The sequence below is a fragment of the Vicugna pacos genome, chromosome 14 (assembly GCF_048564905.1).
Source record: "Vicugna pacos chromosome 14, VicPac4, whole genome shotgun sequence".
Classification (NCBI taxonomy): Eukaryota; Metazoa; Chordata; class Mammalia; order Artiodactyla; family Camelidae; genus Vicugna; species Vicugna pacos.
Window position 1 is genome coordinate 16942936 of NC_133000.1, and position 21807 is coordinate 16964742.

General features: G+C 39.7%; 1 protein-coding gene and 1 long non-coding RNA gene across 3 annotated transcripts in view; one reads left to right on the forward strand and one right to left on the reverse strand.

Annotated features, from left to right (window-relative positions):
- The window catches only part of LOC140701123 (uncharacterized), a 221333-nt gene that overhangs the window by 170475 nt on the left and 29051 nt on the right, over positions 1 to 21807 (reverse strand). The window contains exon 2 of one of the 2 annotated variants that reach the window (XR_012079995.1): positions 12225 to 12314. The exons of the other annotated variant lie outside the window; for it this stretch is intronic. This is a non-coding gene — a long non-coding RNA (uncharacterized lncRNA). The remainder of the gene's footprint in view (positions 1 to 12224; positions 12315 to 21807) is intronic. 2 annotated transcript variants of the gene reach the window in all.
- HTR2A (5-hydroxytryptamine receptor 2A) overlaps positions 1 to 21807 on the forward strand; it is a 50909-nt gene that overhangs the window by 16737 nt on the left and 12365 nt on the right. The gene's annotated exons all lie outside the window — the stretch shown is intronic.

The following is a 21807-nucleotide window of genomic DNA, read 5'->3' on the forward strand; positions in this document are numbered from 1 at the left end:
TGACTTAACATGAGTCAAATCCCAATAAACTGACTTATTTAATACATAGGTAGTACACACCCATTTTCCTGGCCCCATTCACCTACATGGGATGCTTCCTGGTAGGGCCCCTCTCAGATGGCCATGCAAAATAGTGACGTGAGATTAGGGAGGGTCCACAATGGGCAGTAGAAGCATGTGAGAGATATGATGAGGACTGAACGAATATGTAAGCACCTAGCAGAGGGTTTAATGCATACATTTTCAAACTTTTTTAAGATGAATCAAAATAGAAGTACACAGCAAAGAGCTTACAGTCTAACAGAGCAAGAGCTAATGACAACAGGAAACAGAATTTGCCATTATAATAAAAATGCAAAGAACTCAGCAGAATTGGGGATAAGAGAAGGCTGTATGAAGACTTGAAGTGAGCTTTGAAGATTGGGCAGAAGTTGGGAAAATGGAGAACGAGATAGAACTCTCCAAAAAGAGAATAATGCAGGAGAAAAACATTATGATATAGTTTGATAAACAAAGGATTGAGATGCATGAATTTAGACATCCTTTAAAGGATATTTTTATAACTAATACTGATGAATTGTCCTTTTCTGCTCTGGGGATATTTGTCTTTAAATAAGCAAGACCAATTGTCTAGAATCAGAACATCCTTCCCCTGGACAGTTCTAAAAAACGCTGAAGATTTCTTAGCTGTTGGACTCTTCTTTAGTATTTCATCTTAGTCATCAAAATAGTCCATTATATATTAACGCTGCATCTCTAAGGTTAGCACCTGCTCACATGAGTCACGTTACAGGTGCCAGCTGAGTTTTAGAGAGGCACCTTGGAATCTTGGATGAACAGGGAGATATATTTTTATCAGAAACATTTTCAAAATTTTCTTCTAAAGAGTTGCTTCTAGGAAGATTTCTGCAGATGAAGTTTCATCCATTTCATTTATGGCCCTCCTTGGTTTTAATTCCAGAAGGTGAGACTTTCTGACCATCCGCTGCATTCCGGTCTCAGGCTTAGTGAGGCGTAACAGCCTTTGTTTTAGCCACAAACTCAGGAAGCATAAAGTAATCAGGCATTTCAACATGTCTTCCTAAGTTTAGTTTCAACCTATCCTCACATTTCTCATTTTTTTTATTAAGGCTTGATTTCAGGAGTCAGGACTGCTAGCTGTAGTGGAGAGAAACTTTCTGCTCAATTCCTGTTAGAACATGCCCGTAAGAACCCTTATAATAAGTTATTAATGCTCACCATTATCTTAGACTTTTAAAACACCTTCAAAAATGTGAATTCATTTATCTCCTACATTTCTCTATTTTCTGTGGCATGGTTTCTTTCTCATATACCTATCCCTTTTTAACTCCCAAATGAACCACTGTGAAGGTTCATATACATGATCAAGTTTACAGGCTACACTCAAATGGCTAAAACATGACCAAGTTAATGCCCATGGTGTGGTTTTTTTTCACCCATTTTACATTTGATAAAGGAACTTTGGAAACTACCCAGGTGGTACAGAAACAAGGTCTGCCCAGAGGCACTCTTTATTTCTCTAATACAACTCACCTGTTACGTAAAGGCTCTTGCTTAAACTTTTATTTCACCCCATGAGAGATATTCAAGCCTGTCTAGAAGAAAGTTGATCTCCATTTATTGTCTGTGTTTGGCACAGTGGTTGTTGTGTCTATTTCTGTTTTAAGCATTGGCTTCTGAACTCCTGGTAGACGCCCATAATGTGCCACAGACCACGTGCCTGTGGTTTCTCTACTTAAAGGGAAAGGAGAAATTCCTTTTATGTTTCCCAGCTACCCGAACTCCCCAACATCTTCCCATAGTATCCTATTGTGGCTCCAACCACTTCATCCAGGAGTCATCATTGTTAGATGTGTATTGAGCCATCATGCATTGGATGCTCAGGATGCAGACACCAACCATGTCCTTCTATCAGTGTGTTCAACAGACACGCTCCCCAGATATACCTGAAGACAGTTAACCCTGTTAGTTTTGACTCCTAAAGCCATCTATCTGACCCATATAAGAGGGGGAAAAGTGTAGATTTAACCATATATAGGAGCTTAATTATGTTTGTTGACTGAATCAATGAAATAAATGAGAAAACACAGGATGGAGAAAGGAAAAAAGGAAAGGATAGGAAAATAAAGGGCAGAAGAGAAATACGGTTTCCTGAGAAGCCTTTGTAGTTTTTCCCTGACAGCACGTCATCTTTAATACATCCACCTGTGCCTGCTTTTTTGCATATGGGCCCTCACCTGGCAAAGGACAGCAAATGAAAGTCTAGAAGAACATCTCTATAGTAGCTTTTATAGTATTTTCACAGATTTAATGTCTGTTTCCATAGAAACAGGTTTGGCAAGATTGGTCACAGACAGAAGCTAAGAATGAGAGACGTACCATGAGAATTTCACGCTCTAACTTCAATCAAAAGCTAAAAGTCACACTTTTGTCTTTTTGATAACTTGGCGCTTTAAACTCAGCAGGAGAGAGCCTAATTAATTTAAGCAAGAAATATTTTCATTACATTAATGAGGGTTTCATGTTTGACTGTTTACCTGTCTCATAAAAGTGAAAGGCAATTACAGGAGCAGAGTTACCAGGGAATATTCCTTGGGGGTTGGAGAACTTTGAGACTGCAGTTACAGCCTTCAGCACGCCCCCCCCCCAGCCCACCCTTCCTCAGTCAACGATCTTAGCCAGCACTTGCTCACCTGTCTGTTTTGAGATGTTTTCTTCGCTTTTGGCTAAACCATTTATAAGAGTGTCAAAGAAAACTGAATGAAGGACTCAAAGATCAAGACTGAACTGTCACAGTGAAATATTTCTCTAAGCATCCATAATAACCATTCTCAGACCACTTTCTGAAACCATGGGAAAGACACAAAAATAATGACCCATAACTGGAGACTATTTCACCCTTGGAAGAGAACCTGCTTTATTTCTGTGAAGGATGACTTTTCTGTAAGGAAACAATGAAAGTGTGTTAGAATCACAGGGAAGTGCATAGTCTTAGGGACCATTCTCAGATACCCTGATTCAGTAGAAACCGAGGGAAAGACCAAGAATTGGTATGCTCCAAGAGGCACTGCCTGAACTATCAGTTTAGAATTTGGAGAGATTTTTTTAGTGTATAATCTCATAAATTGACTCACATATGTGCTTTAAAATTTCAAATTCGTATAGTGCATGTACACTCATTTGCAAGGAACTAGTGGTGCAATGGTGGTGCACAGAGCTGTCAAACCGTGCAAGGTTTTCAACCTCTCAGGTACAGGGAGGGGTCATATCTTATTGCCTTTGATTTCCTCATCACTAGCACAATAGACACTCAGTAAATGCTGGCAAAACTGGCCATTAATGAGCCAATCCTGATTTCCTCAAGCAGGTGCACTGGCCTTGATTCTTTCTAATCTCTTATGTTACCTTTGATTTAAAATCTAAATTTAAGAATAGTTTTCATTTCTATCTGGTCAAGGTAATAAGGTACTGTCTCACATTTCAAAGAGCATCATGATACTTTAAAACTATCCCTGCACATCAATAACATCAGAATTTAAGACAGGAATAAAAGATACAACTGAAGTAATTTCCCTGGAGCTCTTTTGAAATCATAAGACTTACGTGCGATTTGTCTAGAATTAAATTACATTTTGATAATCCTTTCCGGCTCTATAATTCCATTTTCTACTGTTAGGTCTCAATACCTAAGATTGTCAGCGAGCCTCTGAATAAAGAGGCTTTTGTTCTGGTACCAAGGGAGTCTATTCGACCTTCAGAATTATGCTCAGAACAAGTTGGGTGTCATGATACAGAGAAAGGCACTGAAACCTCTTCCTGGCCTGACCAAGACGGGTGGTGTTACCTGCAACTCCTGTCTGCTTGCATACCGGGAGAGTTTACTAACGCTTTGTAATTATTTTGAAATAGAGCTGAGTCTGGGGTGGTGAATAAACTAAATCATAGACCCTATCAACAGAGCAATGCTAAACAGCCTATTTTCAGGATGATTTGCTTGTTTTTCTTCTTCCATGATGGCTGAATGCAGAGCAGACAGCTGATTCTTTAGCGACCCAGTCAGCGGCTCTGCATGCAGCCTGAGGCAGGACCGCAATAGAATTAGACCAGGCAGGAGAGGCCCGACAGACCAGACAGGGTTCTCTTTTAATGCATCCCCGGCTTCAAGCAGAATTGAGTAGACAGTAGTCATAAAAGAAGGCAGGCTTTTGTGATTGATTTCCTTTTTGTTTTTCAGGTCAAAATTGACCTATTTCATTTTATGGGCTTTTAAGAGATTTTTTTCCATGAGGATATTAAATATGAAATTTCAATCAGGTTGAATTTCTAGCTCTTTAGGAAGCTTTTCCTACATTAAGATCCCAGCATGGAGGAAAATCCAGTTACTAATAAGCTGAAATAATTTTCACAATGTAAAATAGCCCAAAAGTTGAATGAGGAGAAAAAGGGATGATAGATTTGGTTCATTTAGTATAAATATCAATAAGCTAACAATTTGAAGTTACGTCTTTCAGTACAAGCTCCTCTGTCTATAACACAATGTCATGCAGAGTTCAGCACCAGACAAGCAGCTGCACCTGCAGGATGAGCAGAGGATTAAGACCCAGGTAACCCAGGCTGCTGTCTGGCTTTTGTCAGAATACAAACCGTGTATGTCAGTCTCCTCACTTGTAGAATGAGGAGTTTGGGCTACCAAACTCCTAACTCTACAGTCCTGTAGTTATATAAAAAGAACCCTGAAGTCTTGGTATTAAATGAGAATGTTCAGTGAGATCCCAAGCAACACATAATGGGAACTGAACTTATAACACCTTTAATCCTGGTTTAGCTCTACTGTCTTTAATTGTAGTCCAAATTAGTTGTAAGAAGTCTTCTGATGAAAACTGAATATAACTGATACAGCTCCAGGATAAAGGGAATCTAGCTCAAAATGCCAACATTACTTTGCATGATAAGTAATTACTAGAGATGCAAGGTATTGAGCTGACCAATACTTTTCACTTTTCCTTTTCTGATAAAGAAAGAAAGAAAGAAAGAAAGAAAGAAAGAAAGAAAGAAAGAAAGAAAGAAAGAAAGAAAGAAAGAAAGAAAGAAAGCAAGCAAGCAAGCAAGCAAGCAAGCGAGCAAAAGCATTAGAAATATTTTATTCCTAGAATTGGTTTTGTTTTTGTTTTGACCCCCACATACAATGTATTTTAGCAAAGGTATCATACATGCTATTCTATATTCTGATACTTCACTTAATGTTGTATTAATGTATCTCTATTTTTCCATATGGGCTTCATAATTAAGATTTTAGTGGCTGCAAGTTATTCCCTCATGTTGGTTTATTATAGTCTATTAGTCATTCTCTTGAGTCCAGTTTTAGTTTTGACTAATGAAATCATGTATCCAAAACAGTAATTTGGCATATAATACGATTTATTCTATTCCTAATTAGTCTATCTTTATCCTTTTAGCATCACTTGCCTATAATTACCTCAGATATATTTACTTTGGTCCCAATAATTTACTTTTTCTGTTCCAAAAAGCCTTTATTTGACCAATTTAGAAGTTAAATTACTTAAAAATCCCCAAGAAGGCAAATACATTTAAACAAATTGTAGTTAAATAAATTTGCTATTTTAAGTACACAATTTAGGGGTATTATATTTACAACCTTATGCAACCATTACCATTACCTGTTTCCAAACTTATCACCCCAAACAGAAATTCTGATCATTAAGCCGTTATTCCCCATTCCCTCCTACCCTATTCACTGGTAACCTCTAATCTACTTGGTCTCTATGAATTTTTCCATTCTAGATATTTCACGGAAGTGAAATTACATTTGTCCTTTTTTGTCTGGCTTAGTTCACTTAGCATGTTTTTCAGGTTCATCTATATTACAGCATGGATCAGGATTTCATTCCTATTACAGCTCAACAGTCCACTGCATGTACACTTTGTCTGATTTATCTGTTGGATAGTTGAGTTGTTTCCACTTCTTGGCTATTGCGAATAATGCTGTAATGATCACTGGCATACAAGGACTCATTTGAGTTCCATTCTCAATATTGGGAATTTACTGAGGAGTAGAATTGCTAGGTCATATGGGAATTTTATGTTTAGCTTTATGAGGAACTGCCAAACTGTTTTCCACAGTAACTGCACCATTTTACATTCCTACCCGTATTATAAGAGAATTCCAATTTCTCCACAAAATCACCAAGAACTTGTTATTTTCTGTTTATTATAGCCATCTTAGTAGATATGAAGTTTTATCTCGTTGTGGCTTCGATTTGCATTTCCCTAGTGACCAATGTTGTCATCAGTCTTACTGGCCTTCATATATCTTCTCTAGAGAAATGTCTGTTCAAGCCCTTTGCCCATTTTAATTAGAATGTTTCTTTGGTGAGTTTTAGGAGTCCTTTATGTATTCTGGGTATAAAACCTTTGTCAGGTATAATTTGCAAGTATATAGGTTGTCACTTTACTTTCTTGACAGTGTTCTTTGACGCACAGAAGTTTAATTCTGATGAAGTCCAATTCTTTGTTTTGTTGCTGGTGCTTTTGGTGTTATCTCCTTCCATAAATTTTTATTCTTTTTTTTTTTTTTCACAATTTTCCAGTACCCTTTACAAAACACTGGCTTGGTTTCAGTGAAGGTTTATGACTGATAAAGCAACAAGCACAATGCCCAGAGCTGTAGAACTTGGTTAAAATCATATCCATTAGTTTAGGCAATTCAAAAAACAAAATCAGTTAAAGATCATATTAACATTCATCTGAGTCTATATAGTTTAATAGATAAAAACAGGGTTTTTGATTCAGACAAGCCTTGTTTCAATGCCTGCTATGTCCTTTGCTAGTGTTCACTTACTAGATATGTCTTTTTTTATTATTTTTATTGAGTTACAGTCATTTTACAATCTTGTGTCAAATTCCAGTGTAGAGCACAATTTTTCAGTTATACATGAATATACACATATTCATTGTCACCTTTTTTTTTCACTATGAGCTACAAGATCTTGTATATATTTCCCTGTGCTATATAGTATAATCTTGTTTATCTATTCTACATTTTGAAATCCCAGTCTGTTCCTTCCCACCCCCTGCCCCCTTGGCAACCACAAGTTTGTATTCTATGTCTATGAGTCTGTTTCTGTTTTGTATTTATGTTCTTTTTTTTTTTAAGATTCCACATATGAGAATCTCATATGGTATTTTTCTTTCTCTTTCTGGCTTACTTCACTTAGAATGACATTCTTCAGGAGCACCCATGTTGCTGCAAATGGTGTTATGTTGTCGGTTTTATGGCTGAATAGTATTCCATTGTATATTTATAAATATAAAATGTATAAATATACCACATCTTCTTTATCCAGCCATCTGCTGATGGATACTTAGGCTGTTTCCATGTCTTGGCTATTGTAAATAGTACTGCTATGAACATTGGGGTACAGGTGTCATCCTGAAGTAGGGTTCCTTCTGGATATACACCCAGGAGAGGGATTCCTGGGTCATATGGCAAGTCTATTCCCAGTCTTTCGAGGAATAGCCATATTGTTTTCCAAAGTGGCTGCACCAAACTGCATTGCCACCAGCAGTGTAGGAGGGTTCCCTTTTCTCCACAGCCTCTCCAGCATTGTCATTTGTGGACTTTTGAATGACGGCCATTCTGACTGGTGTGAGGTGATACCTCATTGTAGTTTTGATTTGCATTTCTCTGATAATTAGTGATATTGAGCATTTTTTCATGTGCTTTTTGATCATTTGTATGTCTTCCTTGGAGAATTGCTTGTTTAGATCTTCTGCCCATTTTTGGATTGGGTTGTTTGTTTTTTTCTTATTATGTCATATGAGCTGCTTATATATTCTGGAGATCAAGCCTTTTTAATCTAGTTTCCCTTTCTACTTCCTTCAGACTTCCTAAAGTTACTTTATCACCCACAAGTATTACTGTTGAATAGTAATTCAACAATAAATTATTTGAGAGTAAAAAAGTAAAGACTTGCAAAAAAGTTATTTTCCTGTAATTTCTTATTTTAAAATATTTTAATAAGTATTGAAATTTTTCTATGTGGTAACATTAATAGCTGAGAATAATTTTTCCATTTTTAGAAACGACAATATTCCAGCAGCTAGTGAATGCAGATGTAGTTTGTAAGCCCTATTGGATACTTCAAGGATGAACAGCCACCCTAGAATTCTTTGGAGAAGTGCATGAAGATGGGAAAATTAAAATTCTGTAAAAAGGATAAAATAGGAACTCAGTTAAACATAGGGAATTTAAGGCATACTCCCCGAGAGTAGTTTCTCTCAAAGAACTAGATATAATAATTACACATCTTTGAAGGTGTTAATTCCCACATTTAAGAGAAAAACATTGCAGTGGTAATATTTTAGGGAAGTGTTAGTCTGTTATTCTTTGATTTGGAGTTTGCTTTTCATCATACAGTCAATTCCTCCAAATACATCATCTTCTGAATAGTTTTATTTGTTCTTAGCGATGCCTTCACCCTCGAAGACCTTGTGCAAATGTTCCATCTCAATACCAAGCTGTCAGAGCTTTGCCCTCCATTTCATCTTCACACTGCACTTCCAGCCGCACAGCCACCTTCAGTAATTCCACCCAGCGTGACTCTCTGACCCAGCTCTGGCGGCTCTGCATACCCAACAATGGTGAGCTTTCCGGTTATTCAGATGTTATGTGCTCCCTGAAGTCTGACGTCTTTAGGGAAAAGGCACCTCAAAGCTTAGATGGAAAGAAAAGATGTTTGAAAATGGAGACAGAATCTCCACTGATAATATAAACTTGTGAATTTAACAGACTCTTTGGGTTCCCAGTTGCCTAGGGAAACCCACTACTTAAGAACTGGCCATCTCTTTGCAGCAGTGCTGAGACAGTTGATGAACTATCTTTTGTATTTCCAACTTCATCTGGGTATTCTGTATTTCAATGAGGACAAAGTTAAAATTTAGACTTCAGGAAATTCTTCAGTGATTTGTTTATAAGGTTTATCATTATTTCCTACATTCCTTTAATTATTTCCTTGTTCTAACAAAATCACTGATTCATTCAAAAAGCACATGTGAAGACTGAAGGGTGTATCTTAGATTTTACTCTACTCGCAAGGTAAACAAGTGAGCCTGTCAGTTTCGTGGATGCCAGCAGATGACATGAGACTCTTGGATCAGAGATTCCCTGCAATCACAGTAGCCAGAGTCTCATCAATTTCTTGAACTGGTTGCCTGAGACCCTTTTTCCACAGGGAGATGCACACAGAGTAGACTGCATTACAGGAAGTGAATCTGAGTGTAACAAACCCAAATTCTTTATAATGAGCAGTAAGCAACCTGTCCTTTGCTTCAGATGGAGACACTATCTCTATCATACAAGGCTGTTCACTATTCACATATCCTTGAAAAGACGCTCTGAAGGCATAGCAACTCAAAGTTCCACAGAGAACAGTCTCCTCACAATTGTACATTACACTGCACACACATGTACCAGACTCTGTCATAATGTTGATGTAGATTCATAAATGATAGATTAGAGAACAAAAAAAATTTAAATTGAAAATGGCCCTTTCCCCAAGATTGGTAATTTGTTAAGATTTGAGGGTTAGCTTTCACTTTCCAAGATGAAAGTCGGCAGTAACCAGCTTGCAGAGTAGATGTATTGTAGATATAAGATATCTACCAGATCATTTGCGTCTATGACATGCCTAGCATATACTAAGCATTTTAAGAGTAGCTGTTGTCACTGTTACTAGTTCCAGGCGTCAACAACTAGTTTTTAGTTCCTGTTTTTCACTTTCTGGGCTCAATTTGGAAAGTTGAGACAGGTACATGTTCTTCTATTACCTCATTTTCTTTAAGCCTTTTTTCAGATGCTCACTTCATGTGAGACCTTCCCTGACCCCCTGAGAGACGTATCACATTGTCTCCCATCTACTCCCCATCCATTTTACCCAGTTTCCCCGACCCCTTCCTTATTTTAGTGCCTTCTATTATGTATTTACTTATGTTTTATCTTCAGCTTCCCCTACCAGAATGTAAGTTCCATGAGGGTAGGAGTTTGTAGTCTAGTTCACTGATGAATCTCCGGCCCCAAACACTGTACCTAGCCCATAATTGATGCTCAATAAATTTGTTCAATGAGAGCTAGACTCAAAGAGACTAAGTACCTAGTCAGGATTTCCAAACTAACAAGGCAGGGTTGGTCGAATGCAAATCTTCTGACTTGAAGTCTATTACTATTTCCACTGCACAACACTTTCTTTCGTCATCCTCTCCCTACCCTAAGGCCTCCAGGCAGGTCTAGGGAAGTTCTGCCCAGGAGCTGAGAGACCCCAGGGAAAGGAGAGAAGCAGGGAAGGGGAACTGGGAGGCCAGGCTTAGGCTGAAGGACAGGTCAGCTTTATAGGTAAGCAGCTCAGGAGGCAGTTCACCTGATCCAGCTGTATCTGTGTGAGCCGGCCTCCTTGGTTAATAACACAGATGTATTTCCTTGAGCCCCATAAATGTGAACTGTCAGAAGTCTAATCTCTCCAAGTCAGGACTGCTCGTAGTAATAGACACTTTATATAGAATTTTAATCTACAAAGCAATTTATAAAACTCTCACAAATGAATCCTCTTAGGATTCCCAGGATGTGAGCAAGATAAAGATAACAGAGCTTGAAAATAATAAAGTGTGGAGAGAAAGACAGCAGGAAGTTCTCACGTGATGGCTGGAGGAGCCCAGAAAAGCTTACCTTGTTCTGAGCACCCCAACATTCCCATCGCTGCTAACAACTTTTATGAGTGCTTCAGCCACAGAGTCTACGTATCCTCCAGTCAGTGATAAATGCTGATCAGCATCCCATACATCAGATTTATGCCCCCCTCCCCAATAGCACAGGTATGTGTATATATACACATATCCATATATACACATACTGTAAGTAAATGACCCAAGAATGTTTTTCCTTTGCATCAAGTAGTTCTGAGCTATTCATAAAGTAGCCACTAGACATGTGTATTGCTGTTTAAAGTTTAAATTGATAAAAATCAGGTAAAATTAAATGCCATTCCTCAGTCACACTGCCACATTTTCAGTGTTCAATAGACACATGTGGCCGGTGGCTGCTGCAATAGGACCACAAAGATATAGGACACTTGCATCATCGCAGAAGGTTCCTTGGACAGTGCCACTCTGGGTGTGGTCCATGCAATACAGGACTGGCTTCAGTCTGCATGTCAACCTGGTGAAGCCTGAATTGTTTTGTATGGCAGTGTCTTGGCAGCCCAGAAGCTAGAACTTAAGCCTAACCTCTTTTCTACACTTTTTTCCTCTTGGTTAATTCTGAGCCATTGCTCCTCCTTGACCTTGACCTGTCTTCTGAGACCACAGAGTGTTTTATTTTCTGTAGTGTCATGTACTCACTGACCCTGAATCTCCAGCAGCTGATCCTCTCCCCTCCCCACTAGCAGTCTTCTCAACTAGCTGACAGCCCCTGACCACATGAAGTTTAGGACAATCCACCTTGCTGTTACTGCTGAAATATAATATCAATTGTCTGTATTTAAGTTACAGAGCATCATTAGCTATAATGCCATAAGAGGATGGGGAGGGGGTGGCGGAATACATTCTAGTAGAAATCAGCCAGATCTGGAGGTAGAAGAACTAGGGTTTGACACTGATAGTTTACCAGTAGAGGCCAGTCACCTAGTCCCGAGTCACCTGAAAGTCTTTGTTGTCATTGGTGGAAGTATTCACATCTGCTGGAGATTTGCGGAAATATTTTAAGAGCATGAAATATACCTATACAGTCAATGTTAGATCCTGTTGGGGAAATTTATTTAAAAACAAATTCTCCCAACCCAGAAAACATATCCACAAGAAAAGTTTCATTAATGAATAAGCACTAAATCAGAATGTGATACGCATCACAGACAATCTGCTAAGAGATTGCAAAGACAGAAAGAAATCGCTCCCTTTTACACAGTCAGGCAGATACAACCTGTTACCTACATGGTCTCAAGATAAACAACTAGTCTTCAAATCAGAGGGCTTGACAGCATCATCTGTCACACAAAGTCCATCCTAGACTCACCTGGTAATTGGGGTGACCATCTGTGTTAGCTAATCAGTTGTGTACAAAGGAAAAATAAAACTTCTGTTATCATGACAGGAGGTAGTTTTGCAATTTGGAGGCTTTGCCATAGTTAGGCTCCTACCTTCTCACAGAGATGGGGTCCTATCTTCCTTAATGATGGCATTTTGAAGGGATGGCTCCCTGGTCCTTGAGATATTCCTAGCTGTAAGACCTGCACAAGGAGTTTTAAAAGATTTAAAACTCAGAGCCAGAGAAAGAATTTACAACTTTACAAAAGAAAATGCTGAGAAAGGGGAATGTCTCTTCCCTTATTTTTAGTAAGGAAAATTAAGTCTCTTGCTTTTCATTTGTGTTTGCCCTTAAAGTCTATACAAGTAATAAACTCAAAGTTGTATAATATTTAATAATGTGACCTTATTTGACTAATTTTGGGGAAAATAAATCTGAATTAAGGAGCCCGAAATTATGGATTGCTCTCAAATGCACAATAGTAAGACAAGGTTACACCAAAGAGAATTTCAGTACCAATATTCCTCTACATAGTCTGAAATAGTGACATTCAAATAAAGTATTACAATGAACCAAGCAAAGAACTTGGATGCACTGCCTTACTATATAAGTCTTTGCCTCATTGTTGTGCTTTTAAAAACGTTACATGTAACAAACAAATGCTCTCATCAACTTCTGTTGTAACTTAGGAACACTGATCCTCCCTGTAATACTTTATTAAAAAGTTGATTCCAACACTTGATAAGATTCACATTCAAGAAAGAGTCATATTGTCATTTACTTCAAGAACAGTCAGCCGTGGTCCGCATACTCTATTTCACTCTCAAAAAATGCCTTAATATTAGTCAAGTGCTCAGAAAAGTGCCAAAAATTCTATGTACTCATGTACACACACCTAGCAACTCGGTTAATTTGTAGATGAACACTTGATTATTTAAACCACCACAGGTTTAATTTTAGATATTCAACAGAATTCAGAGATATGAGCTGGTAAGTAAAGACCTTTGAAGAATTTTCCAGTGGCTTCCACTGCCCTCAGGATGACTTTGAAATACTTTCATTAGATTTAAGCGTCTTCTGCCCTCAGGCATCTGCCCATTTCTCCAGCCTCACTTCATCTCACTTGGTCTTTATCTCCCTTAAGACTTGCCTAGACTTCTCCCAGCTACCGGGCTCTCTTTGGCTTCAGAGTTGAAACATTTCCCATCCCATCCTCCCTTCACTTCACTTCCTACTCTTCCTGTAGGTCTGGGCTCCATGTTTTGTAAAGTGGTGTATTTCACTACTGAAGTTATTTCCAATTAGAGGACACTCTTAGAGTTAACTGGCCCAATGCATGCTCTAAGTTGTCTTAGGAAGATTACATTTCCTAGAAGTCACTAACAACTGCTTCTCCCTATTGAGGGCCAGCCAATTTTTATTTTCCCATTTTTTCCCCTACTTCTGGGGTTTTTCTTTGGGGGACCCTATGTCCCTGAAAGCTACCTTGGGTCTATCCCAAAGCAATTTCTGCAACACTTTTTTCCCAACTAATTTTCCTTGTTCTGTTTAGATTTTATTCAACTTAATAAATCAGTTTATCCTCCCTAATACACTAATTTAATAGAGCATATCTTATACAATGCTTACCTCTATTCTTAGATTGTGGTACTCACCATAGGGTAGGCCCTTAATGATTGAACACACAAGAAGAAAAAAATTTTAAGGAGCAACTCCCTGTGAGTCATCTCCTCTAAGGTGTGAAATGATTAAACTGATTGGCTCGAGACTGTATGCATTGCCTATATGCTTTGCAACAACTGTTGCGTTCAAATACACTTACAGAAGGTATGATAATTTGATTCATTATAAAGAGTCAAATCTGGCAAGGAACTTACTCATTGTCATCTGGTTCTCTGTTTTGCATGCTTGGACAAAGGTCATTTTGAAGTCTGCAGCTAATTTCTTATGTAAGAAATTAGTAGGATCCTGGAGCCCTCAACCCAGAAACTGAAGGACAGACAAGAGCAAGACAGAATCTATTTCTGTCTTATAAAGGAGGTTATCCCCATGTGTAACCAATATTCCTCATTATCTTGGGCTCTTCAGCAATATGTAAAGGCATAAAACAAACCAATTTCAATTGGGTAATTAACGATCCAAGAGGTTTTGGCAATAGAGATTAACTAATCTATAGAAAGAACTTCCTATTCAGAGTCGTAGAAGATGCAAAAATGGGCTCTTCCACCTCTGATGAGTACTGTTTCCCCCTCTTCCAAATGCTAATTTCTCCAAAATAATTCATTCCGCTTGCTTCAGTCCCCACTGAACTTGTATTTGGGATAAGGTTTAAGTTGATAAGAGCTAATGGGTTCTAAGTTATTACCCCTTCCAGAAATGTCTGCATTTTAAGTAGAGAGTGCCGGAAAGATCAAAATGCTCAATAGATACAAAGAAATGAATCTGTGATGGGAAATTTGGGGGAAGGTGGGAGAGAGAATTTGACAACAGACCTTCCCAATGTCTCCCAAACTATATCACAAGAGCAAGTTTACTCCCTTGCCCACAGCTGACTGGGGAGAGGGGAGGGGTGACAGAAGGAGCTGTGTTATGTGGGTCATGTGTCTGGAGGTACTCAAAATTTAATAATGGTTTTGGGGATAAGAGAAGGAAACTTTTTACCATCTAAAGTATGTCAGTGAGAAGGAAGCTGCTTAGGAGAATAAAATCATATCCTTTGGAAGCCCAAGCATTCAAATTTCAAAAATGCTCACATTCAACGGGAATTCATTTTATTCTCCTTTTCTTGCTTCTAAGCTTTTCTCTTCCATTTCCCACTGAACCTGGTTGCTTTCTTCAGTTTCCTCCCAGCTGTTATGAAATAACTAGGGCCTCTTAAAAGGATAAATTGTATTTTCCCATTTAATTTTCCATTTCTGCCTACAACAAAAACATCTGGTGAATCTAATTTTAAGTAATCAACCTTTTCAACATGGTGATTAAAAGATATATATCTGAATTTGCATTCATTTGTAGAAATTCTTCCTGGGAGCCATTCATTTCTCATCAAGCTCCCTGTGCTTTTCATTACTTCCTTCTGTCTCCCTGTGGTTAACCTGCCTGAGTAAGCAGCTCTATTTCACTCCAATCTTTCACTCTGCAAATGTAAAACCATTAGCCAATGTTAATAACAGTAACCCATTAGACTTCATTATTCCAGTAATGGAATCTGTCAAGGTCAGACACTGATGGCTGTTAATGATGACCTTGTTGATAAATAGGGGGTCACTGCAACAGTATTCATTTTAAGCAAATAAAATATGTTCTGATTAAGAATTCATTCTACCCAGTTGGAATCCAATTTAGCCAGCTTCTGGAGAAAGGCTCCCTCAGGATCTCTCCACTTAAGAATAGAGTCATAGAATCAACAGTTTAAGTTGGGCTTCTTTCTATAAAGCTCTTCTGTCTTTGGAAGCAATAGAGCTTTCCTTCAACCACAAGAAAATAAAGGAGATTGCTCTGCAATCCTCTTTTGCTACAGACCTGCCCATCTCAGGCCCTGACACAAACCTACACCCTTAGACCCTCCCACCCATTTACCATATCATGATACCATATCATGGTTTTGCTTTAATGTGTTCATGTTGCCATTGGGGATCTCCTGCTAATTAGCATGGAGGTTTCCTTGTATTATATAGCAACATAAAGTAGATTTAGGCCTCAGATTAGAAGTCTAACCAGGGGTAACAGTCAATATATTTACTACTCTGTACAACACAGACACCAAGGACCTAACAGTATAGTAAGAAAGACACATATGTAAACAAAAATATAATTTGAAGCGGATAGAAGTGCTGTGAATAGGACATAGTACCACGATAGGAATAATGGGAACTATTTAGAGGAGATATTCAGGGAAGACTTTTCTGACCGTTTTGTTTCAGCTGAAACTTGGAAAATAAGTAGCCATAGAGCAGTATCTTGAGGTCTTGGACAAATTATTGGGAAAAAAAAACTTTTGTTGCAGAGATTTGTCTGATTATTTGGGAAAGAAAAATGTCCTGCAAATACCAACTTGTAATAGTATATTCTCTGTTTCCCTACATGATGAGTACTGCTATTTCTTTTAACAAGGGAAGACAGTTTTGCAGAGTGAAATAATTCCTGAGCCTTAACACTGACAGAAAAGGATAACAAGACATCACTGCAGACTCTTTCCCGAAGATGAAAATTACAGCTGTTTCTTGGAGTGAACAAAAATCCAAGTCTTTTAATAACTCATGACTTTAGCAGGATGAAAAACCAAGGGTTATGGCCCATCTACCCTGCTTTTCTCAGAGCTGCTCCTTCCACTGCCCACCTTGTCTGTCTCTCAGCCGGCTCCCCACCAGCCAGGTCAGAACCCTGAGCATCATCCGTGCCATTTTCCTTGCCTCCCGGAGTCCATGGCTATGTCTGCTATTTCTGCAGCCTCAATATCACCAGATTTCATTCCTTTTTCTCCATCCCTTCTGCCTCAGCATTCATTTGGTACTTTATCTTTTGACAGGAATAGCACTGTATTCTCTTATTTCCATTTCCAGTTCAAGTGCATGTTACTGCCTGCTCTAATTTGTATAAAGCACGAATAGAATCAGGTCTCTCCTCTGCCTAGAATCTTATTGGCTCCTTCCTAGTTCCTTATGCCTAAGGCATGACATGACAGACCCATCAAGAATTCTTCCCTACCCTCTTACTCCATCTGAACACCACCACCACCACCCCATGCTACCTGCAACACCTCACTGCATTCTGGTCTCTTTTGTTAACATGCTCCCTGCCTTAAGAGCATCTTCCCCCTCTTTATTATGACCACCACTGTTCATCCTTCGAGACTCAGCTTGGTACTCCCTTCTTTCTAGAGTCCTCCCCTGACAGCTCTCTGAGGGGCTTGTCCTGGAGGAATCCTTAGCACCTTCCTTCTCCAGACTCGTGTATCTGTTTACCAAGAAGCTCCACTTGGACAAATTCTAAGTATCTCCAAATCAGTGTGTTCCAAACTGACTCATTATTTTCTCCCTAAAACTTGTTCTTTCCAAGTTCTCTAGTTCCATGAGGGGCACCACTCTACAAAGCTAAAAACCTTCCGTCTTCATTTTTCCCCCTTGTATCCACACCCCATCACTAAGTTCTACCGATTATCTCTTAATGTCTTATGAATCCCCTACTTTCCTCTGTCCCCCTGCTGTCTGTCACTTCTCACCTCATTTACTGCAACAGCCTCTTTACTGGCCGAGTTCCCTTCTGATCCATTTTCCACACTGCCAGATCATTCATCTGATCATTTCCATTCTCTGCCTTCAATCATTTAATTGCTGCCCACTGCCCTCAGGAAAAAGTTAGAACGTCTCCAAGTGGTTCCCAGGGCGCCTCGAAATGTGGCTCTTTCACCTTTTCAGGCTCATCTCTCTCCAGGGGATCCTCACCTCACACTGAATGACTTACAGTTCCTATTACGTGCCGTGCTTTCTTGTCTCTAGAGATTGTATCCAATTTGTCTGGATAAAGCCTTCTTATTTTTGAGGTCTCAGGGTTTTGATCACTCTCTACAGAAAGCTTTCTTGATCTGTCGCCAAATCCAGGTGTCCCTCTGTGTACTGCTCCCCACTGCACCCAGAAACTGCTGCCACCCTAGAATGTATTACCATGAACTATTAATGCCTCATACTGAATCGTAAACTCTGCTTCAGCCACAGTTGCATCCTTGGTGCTTAGCATCATGCCCGATACTTAGTAGACATTCAAAAATTATTTTGTGGATGAATGATAGGTTAAAGGGATATCATTCCGTATTTACTTAAGTCTTTCACTAAAAAACCCTGATGCCAGGATGAAAGCACTCTGAGAATGTGTACGTAAGAATCACTGCACTAGCTTACACTATTTCGTGCTAAGAGCTGAAGAGGCCCCACTGGAGAAGGGCAAGCTGAGCCTCCCTTTCACAAACTTTAAGGTCTATCCAAGACTCATACACATTTAAAAGACTGATATCCCATAAAGTGGAGTGATAACCAAGCCTTATATCCATTTAGAAGTCTCAATTCTATTCAAAACCCTGGTGCATTTTTTATCTCATCTCATAAGCTCATAGTGAATGAAGAAACATTTTCTTACATCTTTACTTTCTGTCTTAGTTGGGAAAAAGAGACGTTAAGTAATTAGGTTTATCGAAGTTCACTGGAAGGATAGAAAGTTGTACCTAGGAATTTTCATTTATTTCAAGTCTTTTCTAAATTCCCTATTAGGTTGGTTAGAAAGCCATGAGGGATTACTATTTTGCTTTATTTTAATGAAGAATTTTCATAGAGAAAAACTATTCAAATTAATTGGATACTGTTACAGAAAAGGATAAGAAATCATCTTGGCAGGACACAGAAATGCCTGAATCTTATTAACCCACTATTTACAACACTGTCAGCTTTCCAAGAAAAACTTATGACCGGAGATGAAGCAGGACAAAGGGCTGCTTTATTCTACCTCTTTTGTCATAAATCCAGAGTCTCTCTTCTTGCTTTGAATATCAAGAAATACACCAGCAAGGATGAAGGTGTAAGTGTAAGATGTTGGTAGCCAGAGAAAAGACCATTTGCCCCCGTGCCCCGGGCTGTTTAAGACATTTGGTAACTTACTTTTGGAGACTCCACCCACATCATCTTAAATACATAACTTATACTAATATGCCACATTAAACATAATTATCAGAGCTGATCTGACCAGGTTATATGTTACATTGTACAGATTTTTAACTTAAATGTTTATTTTGAGGTTGCCTGTTTTTATTTCAGATTTTTTCCAGGTCTTAAAAGTTTCATAGGCCCTTCAGAACACCAAAAGGTCTCCACCTGCCACCCCACCTCAGACCTTTTTAGGGAAGGCAAGCTTTGGGGTTCTGTCCCCAGTTACAGTTTATCTGGCTACCTGGAATAGAGAGGAGCATCCCAGAAGTGTAAGGAGACGCCAAAGAAAAAGGTGGCCAGGATATCTCCCAGTTGGGAGCCCCTTCCCTCTCCCGACCAGGAAGGAAGTAGAAATGAGAGACAGCTCCCCACCCCACCCTAATGAGACTTATTTATAGATCTCACACAAGGCTCCACCCACTAGGAAAATTAGGATGGATCTTTTGAAACTGTCCTTTCTAAAGTTCAAAAATGTTTTTTTAAAAAGCCTTTACACATTTCAACCTTTAACAATTCAGTGAGTTGTCCTTAAACTTGACCAGCCCATAACATCACTTCTCCAATGAGGAAGAGTGTACTAGTTTCCCAGGCTGCCATACCAGAAACTGGGTGATTCAGACAAGTTTTTCATAGTTCTGGAGGCTCAAAGTCCAAAAAAGGCATCACAGGGTTGATTCCTTTGAGGGCTGTGGTGGAGACTCTCCTCCACGCCTCTCTCCTAGCTTCCAGTGGCTGGTGACAATCCTTTGCCTTCCTGTCTTGTTAGATGCACCACCTGATTTCTACGTTACTCTTCACACGGCGTTCTTCCCGTGTGCTGCTGCTTGATTCTGGGTCCTAATTTCCTCTTTTTATAAGGCCACCAGTCATACTGAGTTAGGGCTTATTTTAACGACCTTATTTTAACTTGATCAAAGACCCTACATTCAAATGAAGTCACATTCACAGACACTGGGGCTTAGGACTCACACATCTTTTCAGGGGATACTCGTCAAACATATCAGGGAGGGTGAGGGGTTATCTATGATCTCTTGACTAAAGGCTCTGATCTATTTCTGCCTCAAATGCTATCAAATATTAGTTATACGGTCACATCCCTGAACCTAGGAGTCTCTGCTGTCTTCTGTTAAGAGTGATCTACACCTTAAAATCCCAAGGCAAATTTCATCCTAGAAGGAGTTGAAGTCAGTTAGGTTGCAGACCTAGAATAGTGATATTTTATTCTAATACAGGCTCAAAAAAAAAAAAACTATTGTGAAGTCCTTACGCTAAAAGTAAAGTCTAGCAGCTTCTCCTTCCAGCCAGTCCAAGCCTGAAATGAGCTAAACCGCATGAGCTCTATTAAGTGCCCCTCTTGCAGAGTCTAATTAACTAAATTTTAACAAAATCTTACAAGCGACCCTAACAGGAAAAGGAGCAGAGTATGGCTCACGGGCACTGAGTGACACCTAAGCCTGTGATCTCCACACCAATGCCTACTAGATGGGTTTTTTCCTTCTCGGAGCACTGGTCCTCCTGTCACACATCAGTTGATGCTTCTGTCCTATTCACACAAGAGTTCAAGTTCAGCTATCACCTCTGGGTATCTCCTGCAAGATGCTGTTGGGAGCCTTTCCCTTTATCTCTTTTAAGCCTCACGACAACTCTGAGGGATAAAGTTGTCTTGTTAGCCAAGAATCGAATCCCAGACTTGGCACTATGTCCAGAGCCCTCTCGGATACCCCCACAATTCGATAGTGTTCTGAAGGAAAATATACGTGCTGCTGAAGACCAGGACCCTTCTGACTTAGTCACTGACGCTGGTTCCCTTTAGTTTTCCAGATTCAAATGTAAAGAAGGGCCTCCAGGTGCTGTTACAAAGGCAAATTCACCAGGACTGCAGACTCTTTTATTTTTTTTTAACATTTTTTATTGATTTATAATCATTTTACAATGTTGTGTCAAATTCCAGTGTTTAGCACAATTTTTCAGTCATTCATGGACATATACACACTCATTGTCACCTTTTTTCTCTGTGAGTTATCATAACATTTTGTGTATATTTCCCTGTGCTATACAGTGTAATCTTGTTTATCTATTCTACAATTTTAAAATCCCAGTCTATCCCTTCCCACCCTCCACCTCTTTTAAATACCTAAGAGAGGTTTAAGGGGGCAATTGGTGAATCTGAGAACTAGCATTAAAGCTCTGAAAAACCTCTGGGAAGACAGAAGGTGATCAGGCCCACACCCGGGAGACACAGAACCCAGAGAAGAAAAGCACTGAGAGCCACAGACAGGGTAGCTGGCCCCCTCTTAGAGTCTGCACACAGCCCTCGGCAGGGGCCGCCGGCCCAGTGACCCAGCAAAGCAGAGAAACAGCAACCTCGGCCGGTGTCTTCTCAGCCGGCGTGGTGAGCTCAGGATGGGGTCAGGGCTGCAGATCTCCACCTTAGCAGCACATTAAGGTCATCTGTGGAGTTTTAAACCTTCTGTCCTAGGCCTCACCTCAGGCTCAAAGTCAGAGTCTGGGTTCAGTCCAGGTGTCAGTATTTTAAACCTCCGAGGTGGTTCCAATGTGCTCCAAAGTCAAGAATCACTGACTCAGAGCATGGGAAGAGGGGAGGGAGCAGCCAGCTGGCCTCCAAGCTTCTCTCCTCCTGCTCCCCCAAGCCCAAGGGTTAGGGGACTGTGAGCTAGAGCAGCCACCTACGCAGGTGTCTGTGAAGGCATCCAGGCCGGATGTGAGCAAGCAGGGGGTCCTTGAGCCCACATCTTAATGCTAGAGATCCTTTACCCTACGGTCCATCCTCCTCCCCAACCAGAATCTCCGGAGGCACACAGGCGAGAGTGTGAGCTGTAGAACCCCTTCTCCTGGAGTACGGAATCAGCTGTGGTAGCTTACATACCCAGGGGAACATAAACTTAAGGAAAAAAATACTTCAGCATAAGAGAAGCAAACCCATAAAGGAAATACAACCTTTACCTGACAATTCAGAAGAAACATACCATCAATGGAACA